The sequence below is a fragment of the Panthera onca genome, chromosome D1 (genome assembly GCF_046562875.1).
Source record: "Panthera onca isolate mPanOnc1 chromosome D1, mPanOnc1 haplotype 2, whole genome shotgun sequence".
Classification (NCBI taxonomy): domain Eukaryota; kingdom Metazoa; phylum Chordata; class Mammalia; order Carnivora; family Felidae; genus Panthera; species Panthera onca.
In genome coordinates this window covers 72,232,745-72,246,092 of record NC_138348.1, presented here as the reverse complement: position 1 = coordinate 72,246,092, position 13,348 = coordinate 72,232,745, and positions in this window count along the sequence as shown.

The window sequence follows — 13,348 nt, the reverse complement described above, 5'->3', positions numbered from 1 at the left end:
CTGAATTCTGGGTTTAGGGAGATGTAATCTCTAAACAAAAACTACAGAGGATTTGTGAAAGCAATATGATCAAAGTTAAATTGGCTATCAGGAGATCATGATTGCAAGAATGACTTAGTTTTACTTCTACAGCAAACATTGGTGAGACGATAGCTCTATTCCCTTGGTGAACACAGTTTACATGAGAGGAGTTCCTGCCTCTTCTCAAAATAAAGCAAATACAGTATCATAAGTTTAATGTACCAGCAAAGTGCATTTGTTTCTATGAAATCATTTCATTTTCAAATTTAAAAAATGACTCCATTCCTTCATCTTTTTCATAACTTAAGCTACTTTGTCATCTGATTTTGGTATATATTTCTGGAATAATTTGGTGCTTAAGTTTTGGTCTGTTGTTTTACTCATTCCTTGGCTGTTTATATAGATTATAAAGACTCACAAATTAGTTTCCAGTCTTGTAATTTTTTATTCTGTGTAGATCGTAAAAATGAGTTAGGACAATCTTATTTTCTTTGTATAAATATATTACGTTCTGTTCTACAAATGGCAATATGCAAGTATGCTAGAGGAAATACTTGGTAATTTACAAGTAGATAACACATTGGATAATTTGGAAAATAACTTGTATTTGACTGTTGGCAAATGATTTCAGAAACGTCAGTTTTCTGACATAAAGTTAGAGATGGCAAGAACGAATGGGCTTGCCTTAAAGTGACACTGGTAACTGTGCAGAAACGTCAGAAATTAGAGGGACAATGTGTTCACTTGGAACAGAAATGAATGAATGTTTTTGCAAAACAAAAATTTTAAATTATGATATGTTTTCTGGTGCTGATTATAATTACATGATTGTTAAATCTTTTCACCATGACAAGGAATGCTTGGTAATAATTCCTAAGGACTTAGAATATGCTGCCATTCTCTCCTCCTTCACAATTGGTTTTCAATGCAAGTGTGTTTGTAATAAAGATAGGAAGGCAAACTAAAAAACTTAGTATATTCATGTAAGAAGATTCAAATTGAAATCTGGTCCAATTTTACAAAGATTAATCCTGTTAACACTCATATTCAGAAATTGATTTCGGTGACAGATTCTGTTTGAAATAAAAAACATCAAGGAGATGTTAGTTTTATGACTGTCTTATGTATGCACATTTTTGTGCATTTTAATCAATGGGTTGCAATAAAGGCATTTTTCTGGATCATGGATGAGGGACAGAAGACATACAGATGAGTGGCGTTGTATAGATTTCTTCATCAATTAAAAAAAAATTATTATCTCTTATAATGATGTTATTTTACTAACCATTATATCCCCAACCTGACAGACTGTTCTTGGAACTGTAAACTTATCAGAAAATTCTTGTTGATTTAATTAATTCAGTTGCTTAGAAAGCCCAGATTGCTTGCTTTTGCCTATTGTAGTGTCTTGGAGAGTAATGGCTTACTGATTTTATTGGGTCAAAGGTGGGATTTCTGGCTCCAACATTTAGTAGCAGTGTAATTTTAGACAAGAAATCATGATTGGATGGTTTTGACACTTAAATGAAAGTAGATGAGCTTAGTGAACTGCCCTTGTTAAACCAATCACTGGCTAGTCACATTATTGATTGATATTTCAGACCAATCAGGATTCACCCCTGCAGCTATAGATTGGATCAAAGTCCTGAAGTGCATGCTTTTTGGAGGAAATTAACAAAACAATACTCACCAAAACTCTTTCATACAGGAGGAAGAGGGTTGGAAAGGCCTATGCCTGCTGGTTACGCAACAAAGCTTTCTTACAGGAATTTTATTCATTTATTGCAAGTATACAAATATATTTGGCAACTGGAACCCATATCACTAGCAAGCATGGATTTAACTAGTAAGGTAATTAATGTGATAATTAGGTCACCATTGGGTCAATGTATAAGCAGCTGCAATAGAAGTTAGGTTTTAGTTGCCTAGTATATATTTAGTTACGGTAATTGCTTTCAATTGTTTATCTACAAAAACTTTAATAATATTAAAACAAATAATTTTATCAACATGCTTAAAACCATGGAATTCTTGTAATCTGTGCCTTTCTGACTAAAGTATCTTGTTACTAAAACAACTTTCTTTTCCTTTTCTTTTTTAATGTTTATTTTTGAGACAGAGAGCGGGGGAGGGGCAGAGAGGAGAGAGTATAGAGGATCTGAAGTGGGCTCTGTGCTGACAGCTGAGAGCCCCACTCGGGCTCAAACTCATTAACTATGAGATCATGACCTAAGTTGAAGTCAGATGCTTAACCAACTGAGCCACCCAGGTGCCCCGAGAGTATCAAAGTAGAGGAGATATTCTCTTTTTATCAATATAAGGCTAGTTTGCACATAGTAGGAGTGCTTTCTTGAACAGGATTTTGGAACAAATTACTGAACTGAATGGCAAACCCTCACTCCCCTTTTTTGGGAAATGAATATGTTCCTCTTGCCTTATTGCAAAGAGCCCCTCTTTATGAAGTGACATAAATAGTCCACAAATATTAAGACCAAAACATGCACAGAAATCTTATATGTGTATACAAATATACGTTCATGCCTGTCATCTACTATAGCTTATTTTTTTGTCCTATATCTTAGTCTTCTTTATCCATTTTATTGTTTTTACTATCAACTGATTTTATTTTTTATTTTTAAAAATATTTACTTATTTATTTATTTGTTTTGAGAGACAGGGAGAGAGAATGTCTGCACGCACGTGCAAGTGGGGAAGGGGCAGAGAGAGACAGAGCGGGAATCCTAAGCATGCTCTGCACTGTCAGCGCACAGGGCTTGATCCCAGAAAATGAACCATGAGACCATGACCTGAGCAGAAATCAAGAGTCGGACGCTGAGCCGACTAAGCTACCCAGGTGCCCCTACTATCAACTGATTTTAAACAAAACTGATACTGACTTCATTAGAGCGGATGCACTTATTAGCACCTTCACAATATAAAAATTAAAATAGTAAGTAAAATTTGGGAGTGTTAAAGTTAGGGTTACAGGTGACCAAAAATTGACACTTATCTCAACAGTAACAAACACAGTTTACTAAAACATGATGTACATTTTTCTATCAGAATAACCTATGACTTCACCATCAAGTAAGACTAACAACTTTCTGTTCTCAATCATTTAGATTTATTTGCAAGAGAAATTGCAAGGGGAAAAATATCTTTGTTTAAATTTGAGGGGAGCATTTTAGTAATAGACTCATATTAATACTGTTGATATGTAGAAGAATTGCTTAGTATTTTTCCTGATTCCTTTAAGAACTGTTCTTTGGTTTTTTTCTTTTGTTTTTTTTTTTTTTTTTAATTTTTAAAAATCTATTGGGTTTTTTTTTTTTTTTGGTGGTTTTTAAAAATGTTTATTTATTTTCAGAAAGAGAGAACAGGGAAGGGGCAGAGAGAGAGAGAGGGAGAAAGAAATCCCAGGTAGGCTCCACACTGTGAGCACAAAAGAGACTAATGTAGGTCTTGATTTCATGAACCATGAGATCATGACCTGAGCCAAAACCAAGGGTCAGATGTGTATCTGACTGAGCTACCCAGGTGCCCCTTTTTAGGTTTTAAAGTGGAGTCACTTGGATCTGGGCATTCTTGGAAGCAAAATGACTTAGAAATTAATATTTTGTGCTAAGAGAAGAAATATTTCACAAGAACAAAAAGCTTGAATGTTTTTCTTTTAAATTTTGAAATCACAGATAGTTTATATGAATTCAGATATTAAGTCAACTCAGAAATGGGCTAGGAATTTTTAAACTGGTTTTGACTAGAATATTCTTTTCTTTACATAGTGGAGATTTCCTTCAATAAAGAAATAACTGATCATGATATCAAACTGGTTGTGTGAGAAGTTTGAGGTGTAGGCATGACTGTCAAGATGCATCTTTAAATTCTGAAAGATCTAACTATTGTCCTGTGTGGAGAACATCAAGACATATTATGGATGATGACTTCACCTCTGGAAAACAGTATTGAGAGCTGGATGTGGGCCACTGTTGGGAGTAAGCTCTAGGAGTCTATAAAGATTCTTGGATAAGGAAGAATGGCCCACTGATGGAATCTGAGGATACATTTCTTCTTTTATGTGTGAAAGGATAATTGTTACAGTCTCCTGTCCAGTTTCCCAGTGTTTGTCAAGAAAAAAATCTCTGGGCCAGTTGGTATATGTTCCTTGACTTTTGATTCCATCTTTTGTTTTGTTCCATCTTCTGTAAATTGAAATCATCTCTGTGGCCCACTTACGTAGAATACATGCTGTGGTTGCACACCTGGTTTGGGAGTTTGCTGGAGTTACAAAAATACACGAGTGTGTGATTCCAGCTCAATGGTGTAAAGTAGGAACACAGAGTTTGCCCATCATAGACAGACTTGGTTATCTACAATGCCCATGTCATTCTGAAACTTCTTCTCCCATCTCTTAATCTAGTATGTCCTACACTTCAGTTCACCCTCAGAAGAAAAATAAAAATCTGTTTTAGGGGGAAATCTCCCCTGACCCTCAGGACCAAGATAGGCCTTTCTTTATATGAACTCCAAATATATTTGACTGTATCTTTTCCAGTAGTGGAAATTGCAAGAAATATAGAAAGTGTTCATTACCCCAGCAGGTAACCTAGTGTCTAGGAGATAACATGCATTTAACAGATATTTGATGAGTGAGCCAATTCATAAATGAGTGACATGATTGCCTTATTGGCAGCAGGGTTTGACTACACTATACTACCCAATAATTGGTACAGTTTACATACTATATACTCTATTTGCCATAGTCCATATCTGAAAGGTAGTTCTGAAATACATATGATTCCACACATTTCTGACTAATAATTGAGAATAGCCATTAGAAGGAATTCTGTCAACCATTGAAAATGACATAGATTAATAGAGGATATGAAATTTTGAGGATAATAGGGAATGAAGAAGAGACTGTCCACGGTTCTCAAAATTTTATTCGGCTCCCTCAGCATCATAATCACCTGAGCCTTGTTTCAAATACCAGTTGTGGGCTCAAACCCAAGACCTACAGAATCAAAAATGTTACATGAGGGGGGATGAAATCCATGGTTTATCAGTCATTCCAGGTAATTCAGATGAATACCAAACTTTGGGAAACACTGAATGAGGCTGTTTACAGATACGAAGGCCGAGTAAATTTCTTACACCTGAGAGCTAGAGGATCGCTAGACACACTTTGATTCAGTGATATTGATTAAATATTCTTTAATGAAGAAAGTATAATAGTGGAGATTAAGATCCTAAAGAGAATGTTGAGGACTTCAAAAGCAAAGTTGGATAGTCATATTTCTGGATTCTTGACTACTTAAATAGAGGAAAAAAATTTTTTCTTTATCTTGGAAAATTCAGATACCACATAGCATTGAAAAAATACTGTATGTATGTAGTTGAAAAAGTAGTGCGTTTAATTTATTTTCCTGAAGATTACTCAAAAAAGACACTGCAATCAGATTTTTAGGTATGTTGTTTTTTGGGTGTATTTCAAATTCTGGAAATACGTGATGAGAAGATCGCAATGTATTACATGCAAATACATACTAGATACTTATGCATATACACTTTATACTAAATATGGATGTTGGCAATAGTAGAGCAGCATTCTTCTATGGGTCAAAACATCATTAGGCATTCTGAGATATCAGTGACAAATGTGATGGTCTCAACACACAATTAAGAGGTGAGACACTGGTACAGAGATGGACAAGAAACCCACAGAAACCAAAGAGGAAGCCTAAGACTCACTTGTTATATGGAAATGTGATTTTTGACTGAATAGGTAGGCATTGCCAATGGATTAGAAAAGAGAAACTGCCCAGTGAGTATTCTGTGACACTTCACAAAAATTAATTCCAGGTACGTTCAATATGAAAAAGCAAATTCATCATTTTAAAAGATGTGAATACAGGAAAATATCTTTTTGGTTCTATGTTAGAAAGGGATTTCCCAGTGAAGAAACAAAAAACACAATTTAAACAAGGTAACTACTGATCAATTTAACTACAAAACTTTTAAGGACATCTGTTCTCAAAAGACACCCTAATGGAAGTGAAAAAAATGAGAAGAAAAAAATACTGTAAGACATAAAACTAGTTAAGGATGAATATCCAAAATATGTAAAGATTCCTTCCAATCTGGAAGAAAAATAGAGACAGCGCCTTCCCCCTAGGAAAAACATCTGAAACTGTTACTTCACAGGAGGAGAAGCAATAACGTGAAGATCTTCTCAACCTCATTCATAGTTAAGACATAAAATTAAAATGACAATCACTACCATCAGATGAGCATTTAAAACTTAATATATTAAGTTTTGGTAATGAGGTGAAGCAACTCTCCCTGAGATGAGAGATATTTGCAGGACGAGGGGGGACCGGTCTGGGGGGGTTACAATGGTGGGGGGGGGGGGTTCTAGGCAAGGTTTGGGTGCTCTGGGTCCAACATTTCCCCAACCTCGCGTGGAGGCAGAGGGTGAGCTGGAGGCCAGAGGGTGAGCTGGAGGCCAGAGGGTGGCTATTCCAGAAGCTGGAGACCAGGGCTGCCTCTCATGCCTGTGCTGGAGTCACGGAGCCACGCGCCCCCCACAGGGCATCAAGGGCGCTGCACTGAGCAGGACAGGCAGGGAGGCTCTCTTAACAATTCCGGAAGCTACAGCAGGGAGACTGGAGAAGTGGCTTGCAGTTCCTGCCACACCCTGCTGTTACCTATTTGAAAAATGATTTTTCCCTCGTGTTCTGGCCTCAGTGGCTCTAACTTCTGCATCTTCTAGACACACGCGGGACCCTGGATGGCACCTTCCTGGAGCCCAGGCCCTGGCTTTACCCAAGGGCTGTGCTGGGCTTTGGGCCAAAACCAGGGTCCCTACCTTGCCACATGTCTGGTAGTGACAGTGCAGACATCAGGTGGCTGGCCCTTTGAGGATTTTAAAGGCTTAGGTCGCATTTATTTCCAGAATGAATTCTCCTTGGGGAACTGACCCCTGGCACTTGGGGTACAGTGGGGGATGTTCCACACCCAAGAAAGATCAGTGAAATCTGGGGAGAGTATTTCCAGCCCACCCCTCCCCCCCACCCCAAGACAGGGCCCAGGAATCCCTAGGAATGGGCAGCACTCAAAGGAATCTGAGAACTCTTGTCCAAAGGCTCTGGGCAGTACCTGCTTGACATGCTTGACAGGTCTGATTTGGAGCTCCTGATGCCCCTGACACTCCCTTGTCAGGGAGCTGGCTTTGTGCCAGGGGTACTCATTCCCTGCATGGGAGGGTCTCAGACCTGAGGGTACATTAGATGAGACAGGGGACAGGGTCATGATGGACCTTTGTGGCCAAGAGCTTGGAGATTCCTGGCCTCCTCTTCTTGAAAGGCCTAACATTTGCTCCTTTTACCCTAAAAAAGCTGTACATTCCCTGTTTCTTTTCCTTCTGAGTAGAATCTGGTATTTAGTGATGACCCATACTGGATTCTCTTCCCATCAGGTACTTCCTAATAATGGGTATATTGGAGATACTTGTCATACATACCCCGACACCTTGTAGTGGGGCCCAGTGCTTACAACACTATAAGTGCCTAGAACCTAGTTTCCAGAAACTCTTATGCAAGACCCTAGCCCCACTCCACCACTGCCAAGGCCTGCTTACCTAACTCACTCAGGAGAATAAATACACAGTAAAAATCAAAGGGAGTCATTGTTTCTCAAGCCTAGCAGCTCTAAGCACACAGATAGACAGACACAAACACACCCTGGTGGGGAGGGAAGGGGGGGAGGGGAGAGGGAAAGAGAAGACACTAAAATATATCAAAAGAGGTGGAGATCAACAGACATCTTAATGAAAAGAAGGTAATATTAGAAGCACATTTGTGCCAACTAACTCGACAGCTTAGATGAAATGGGCAATATTGATGAAAGAGACACAATACCTGGGGTGCCTGGGTGGCTCCGTGGGTCAAGCGGCTCAGATAGGTAAGGATCTGACTCACAACTTTGGCTCAGGTCAGGACGTCATGGTCATGATCTCACGGTTGTGAGATTGAGCTCTGCCTCTGGCTCCATGCAGGGTGTGGAGCCTGCTTAAGATTCTCTCTCTCCCTTTGCCCCTCCCCCTCTTGTGTTTTCACTCTCAAAAAACCAAAACACTTAAAAAGAAAAAGAAAGAAGGAAAGAGACACAATACCAACACCCACTGAAGATAAAAACTGATACATTTTCAAAAATGTTTTATAAAAATAAACCCTCTATATCCATTAAAAAATTTGAAATTTTAGTTTATAAGTCTTCCCACAGACTTATGTTTAAGCAAAAGGGAGTAGTGGGAGCCTTATTGCCTCTCCTATTTTTATATTTATTTTCTCTGAAAAAATGTTTTTTGTTTTGTTTTGTTTTTCTTTCCTTTTTTTATATTTAAATTTTAGTAGTGCAATGTTGGTTTCAGGATTAGAATTCAGTGATTCATCACTTACATTTCTTTCCGATTTTATCTCAATTAATAACAACATTAACAGCACAAAAAGCTGTAGAACAACAGCTTTCAGACATTAGCCAACAGGCAGCACAGAGAAGAAAGAAATGAGGCGATCCAGTGTAGATCCATGCCTACCTCCTGGCGATTTCTAGACCTCAGTGTTGAGACAGGAAATCCTGAGTGGAGTTGTGGGTTCAGGGAGTTCAAGGCGATTGGAGTTCCCAGGACTGAGTACTGGTTGAAAGGAGAGCTGCACACACACACACACACACACACACAGATCTGTAAAGGGGCACACAGCTAGAATCTATAGCTGAGTGCAGATCAGTTAAGTCATATTAGGAAAATACTTGATCAAGAAAAGATGACAAAACCCATGAAACAATACCTGCAGCTCTTACAGGGCTGGGAATAGTTGATGTTCCCCTCATCCACAGCAGAAAGTCCTTACACTACACAGGATATAGGGTAGAGTACTCAGAAGGGTATTGTCCCACTTCAGGGGGGTAGATTCAGCCTGTATTAAAAACTTCTCTGGTCCTGGGGCACCTGGGTGGCTCAGTTGGTTAAGCATCCAAATCTTGATTTTGGCTCAGGTCATGATCTTACAGGTTGTGAGATCAAACCAGCACCCGTGAGACTCTGTACTGACAGTGCGGAGCCTGCTTGAGATTCTCTCTCTCCCCATCTCTCTCTGCCCCTCCCCCACTTGCGCACACATGCATACACATTCTCTTTCTCTCCCACTCTCTAAATAAATAAACTTAAAATTTTTTTTCTCTGGCCCTACTTTACACTGTTTAAAATAAAGCCTTGAAAGCAGGATTTCTCCCAGAGTTAACCCCCCTCCACACTCCCAGGCCATAGAACTGTGGCAACAAAAAGGGTTTCACATCCCACTATAGACCTGGTGATATTTTGGGTAATACCACTGCAAAAGTTGATCATTCATGATCTTTTCCTCAAGAAACTTACATTTAAGTAAAAAGCATTTACTATACTGCTGTATGTGCAGGGGTAGACAAGAGAATGAAGGGGTGTCAAGGGTAAACGTGTTTTTGTTTTTGATATGTAATTTCCAAGAGAAGATAATATTAGAGAAAAACATTTTGGAATCTGAAGACTATAATTCGCTTTTTTAGCCATGGCCTACATTAGAAGAGCAGATTTGCGATAACTGATCATTTGATGTAGTGAAAGTAGAGTGTTTTCATTCTAAGATCCTTCCCTGGGTGAAGCACCAAGATCTATCATTGACTAAACATGAAAATGTTTTTAAAAGACTGAATAGGATGCATGTCTAGTCAAGATGGAGAAAACTTTGATAGTTGCCTAAACTTACCAGAAAATATAGCATTTCTTTTACAAAAATGTTTATGATGCTTAGGGTGCCTGGGGTGGCTAAGTTGGTTAAACTTCTGACTCCAGGTCAGTCATGATCTCACAGTTCGTGAGTTTGAGCCCCGAGTTGGGCTCTGTGCTGATAGCTCAGAGCCTGGAGCCTGCTTCGGATTCTATATCTCACTCTCCTCTCTCTCTGCCCCTCACCTGCTTGTGCTCTTTCTCTCCCCAAAATAAATAAACATTTAAAAAAATGTGTATGATGCCTTCTAGGAGTCAATCATGTAGTACACACCAACTGTGTGATCATTAAATCCACAAAAGATCATAAATCTTTCAATTATGCATATGTATTGAATATTAAAAGGAGTATATGAGAAAATATGTGAGGTAATAAGAAAAAAAAGCAGAGTCTTAAAGAAAAACCAGCAAAAGCTATTGTGTGCGCAGTTTTAGACCAAAACAAAAAAAAAATAGTACTGTGTTTCCAAAAAGAAAACAACCTTTAAAAGGGAAGAATTTTGTGGAGGACTCACTGAAAAATATAAAATTTCAGAGAATTTTAGTTCAGTGGAGGTTGGCACGATCCATAAAACAGTAGAAGGATAGTTCTGCCAGACCAGCAAGTGGTATTATTGGCCAGGGGCTTGATCACACTGTACTGATAATCCAAATGTGGATAAAGTTTCTTTATGAAAAAATATCAGGAAAGTAGTGAAAAAAAAAAAACAACTATTACTTGTTGACATAAAAAAAGGAATGCATACAGATTCACACAGATAACCAAATACAGTGTGTAGTAATGGGTTGGTGCAGTTAGGATTGTAATATAGTTTCTTAAAAGCAGATAGGAAGAATATATTTTGGGGATCCATTTATTTTAAAAACAACAGGGGCGCCTGGGTGGCTCAGTCGGTTGGGCGTCCAAATTCGGCTCAGGTCACTATCTCACGGTATGTGAGTTCCAGCCCCGCGTCGGGCTCTGTGCTGACTGCTCAGAGCCTGGAGCCTGTTTCAGATTCTGTGTCTCCCTCTCCCTCTGACCCTCCCCCGTTCATGCTCTGTCTCTCTCTGTCTCAAAAATAAATAAACGTTTAAAAAAAAAATTTTTTTAAAAAACAACAGACCCATATGGATCACATAGGTTAACTCAAGGTGTGGCTTCTTACTGGAGATCGAATGTGGAAGTTTGAATAAGTTGGTTTAAGAAGGTTTCCAATCAGCCATAATCTTCAGGGTGTGTTTACCAGGCTGCAAAAATCGAATCATGTAACCCAACACCTTTCCCAAGATACAATAACTGAAGCACTTTGGGTAAATGGGCATGGTCTTCAAAGACTATAAAACATCAGGCAAAGGGCCCAGTTCATTATTTCGTAGAATCTTTGTGTTTCGAGTTGGCTGGAGTTGGAGTTGGCTTCAGAAATTTACTGCTACTGAAAGGTGAGCGCCTAATCCTTGAACCGACTTTAACAGAATCACTTACTGAACAAGAATGGGAAATCTCCATTACCAGTAACCATGGGTGAGTACTCATATTCATGAAAGCAACTTCTGTTATTTTCTCTTAAAATTAGGAACGATAACCCACATGTCTGTTTGTTTAGGTTGTTTCCAAAGAATTTAATAGTAGAAATTGTTTCATTACTTTAAATTTAGTCCATTATGAGGATGCAACCTCTTCTCTTTGTATTTATTTTTTGAGTTAGTATGATTATTTTTCCTCTGTTATTTTTGTGTACGTTGATTATTCATATATAATCGTGAGGTACAGAAAATAATTTGGCACCAGATAGCTTGCAGTTTGGTAGGTAAAGCAATACATATATGCTAATTGTATTATTTTTCTGTAGATACTAAGTCATCTATCCATGCCCATCAAGCTGTTCATGTTATGCTCTGTGTATGTGCATATTTAAGTACATGTTTGTATCTCAGGTCTATTTAAAATGCCGGTCGATTCAATGTGCTGAATTATCCCACAAACACTCATTGTTAGGTTGAGTGTTTAAAATGTCTCTTAATGTTCTCAGCTTCAGACTTGGATTTCAGTTTTCAGAGGGAGATTGTCAAGTGTTTAGGAATTGGAGTGACCTAGAGAAGACTGTTACTTTTCCCTATGAGGAAGTTTAGATACGGGAAGGTTCTCTGCATCCACTGAACATGAAAATAAGGACTCTTGAGTGCAGCCAAATCAATTTATGGACAGTCCCCAACTTAAGATGGTGGGACTTAATGATTTTTTGACTTCACAGTGATGAGAAAGTGTTGCACATCCAGTAGAAACTGAACTTCAAATTTTGTGTTTTGGTCTTTTCACGGGCCAGCAATGTGCCCTAACATTGGTTCTCTGGTGACGTTGAGCAGCAGCAGAAGCAGCCGCAGTTCCCAGTCAGCCAGCGACTGTGACGATTGACCTCTGATGCACTTAAACCATTTGTCTGCTTCTCACTTTCAGTACAGTATTCAATACATTACAGCAGATTTTTGACACTTTATTCTAATTTTTTAAAAAAAAATTTTAACGTTTATTTGTTTTTGAGACAGAGAGAGACAGAGCATGAATGATGGAGGGGCAGAGAGAGAGGGAGACACAGAATCTGAAGCAAGCTCCAGGCTCTGAGCCATCAGCTCTGAGCCATCAGCCCCGAGCCCCGACGCAGGGCTCAAACTCACGGACCGCGAGGTCATGACCTGATTTGAAGTCGGACGCTTAACCGACTGAGCCACCCAGGCGCCCCATTCTAATTTTTTTTTTAATGTTTATTTATTTTTGAGAAACAGAGAGAGACAGAGTGAGTGGGGGAGGGGGAGAGAGAAAGAGGGAGACACAGAATCTGAGGCAGGCTCCAGGCTCTGAGCTGTCAGCACAGAGCCTGAGGCGGGGCTCCAATGCATGAGCTGTGAGATCATGACCTGAGCCTAAGTCAGAGGCTTAACCAACTGAGCCACTGAGATGCTCCAACACTTTATTCTAAAATGGACTTTTGTATTAGCTGATTTGGCCCAATTGTAAATGTAAGTGCTCTGAGCACTTATAGGTACGTGAGGCTAAGCTATGATGTTCAGCTGGTTAGGGGTATTAAATGTGTTTTCAATTTATGATATTTTCAATTTACAGTGGCATTATTCAGATGTAACCCCATAGTAAGTCAAGAAAAATCTGTATCTTAAAACACAGTCATCATTTGCTGCTGACAATCATGTTGACTTGAGGTATATATCATTTCATAGAGAACTGGAGTTCTAGATAATAAGTCCAATTGAATTATGAGTACATTATTAGTCTCTTTTTAAAATCATTAATGTCTTGAATGTTTTAGGGTTGATGGAGGAGATAAATTGACTTGCTTTGAAATTTTCAAAATGAAGGTAGTAGATAAGATCCAAACAAACTATACAACATTTACTTTAAAATAGGTCAACTTTGGGGCACTTGGGTGGCTCAGTTGGTTAAGCGTCTGGCTCTTGATTTTGGCTCAGGTCATGATCTCACAGTCTGTGAGATGGAGCCCCATGTCAGGCTCT